This window comes from Propithecus coquereli, unplaced genomic scaffold (genome assembly GCF_000956105.1).
Source record: "Propithecus coquereli isolate 6110/MARCELLA unplaced genomic scaffold, Pcoq_1.0 Scaffold172, whole genome shotgun sequence".
In the NCBI taxonomy this organism is placed as follows: domain Eukaryota; kingdom Metazoa; phylum Chordata; class Mammalia; order Primates; family Indriidae; genus Propithecus; species Propithecus coquereli.
This window is the reverse complement of record NW_012141858.1, coordinates 6006813-6007980: the sequence shown is the minus strand read 5'-3', so window position 1 is coordinate 6007980 and position 1168 is coordinate 6006813.

The window sequence follows — 1168 nt, the reverse complement described above, 5'->3', positions numbered from 1 at the left end:
ATTTGCTTCTCTTAATTATTTATTTTTGAGTGTTCAATAGTGGGGAGAAAAAGATAAATATAAATGCTTCCTTCCCGCAAAGAGTTTCCACACTAATAAAATAAATTAAACATACACCTAAACAGGCATTATACAAAAAGCCATGACAAAGAGAGAAAACGTATGAAGAAATTACATTCTCCTAAAAACAGGATTTCTCAACCTTGGCACCACTAACATTTTAAGCTGGCTAATTATTTGTTGTAGGGGGCTGTCCTTTGCAGTGTAGGATCTTTAGCAGTATCCCTGGTCCCTACCGCTAGATGCCAGTAGAATTTCCTCTCCCCAGTTGAGATGATCAAACATGCTCCCAGACATCTCCATTGCAGATGACCCTGGTGGGCAAAATTGCTCCAGCCTAAAGACTCAAAACAGGGTTTATGGAGGAGGAATCAAAGAATTGGCCTTGAAATTTGGATAGAAGTTTAAAGGTTAGAGGTAGATGGAGAAATGAGAGAGTTGACTATGGTTACACAGAAATAAGCCTTCAAAAAAGCTTTGACACACATATTAAGTTAATCTCTGCTGTCTTGCACGTTCTAGTTATATCAGAGCTCAATATTTCATGTTCATCTCTAACACCTCTCTCACCCTTGATGCTCTTCTTTCTAACAAAGAGAGCCAGTTTCAGGTCAGTGCCTTCAACAGACAACAGTGTCTATAAAATTTCAAAAATATAATTTTGTCTTCATTGTATATATTTTATGGTTGCCTTCAACTGGTGAAAGTGAGACTTCTTTTCTGCTTACTATCATTAAAAACATGAAACGTGCCTATAGAAAGGGTGATTTAGAGAAGAAAATAAAGAGTTTGGAGTGAATCTGAGGTGAGTTTGAGGTGGTAGTAGGACACCAGGTATAAGAAACACACAAAAAAATTAAAACAGAACACATTTTAAAATATAGTACAGATATGAAATATATATATGTAAATACAGCAAAAAGTAAAACAAAACACCAGGAGGCAAAGGTAATGGAGAAAAGCATTTTGTTGTCTTTCTCCTGCTTTCTTAAACAAAATCATTTTTATCTTTTAATGAATCTATTACCATAAAAAAACTACTTCCAGAAGTGACATTCTGAAGTGTCAGTCCAAGAATGTCACTTTAGCATAACTAGAAAAATGTTAA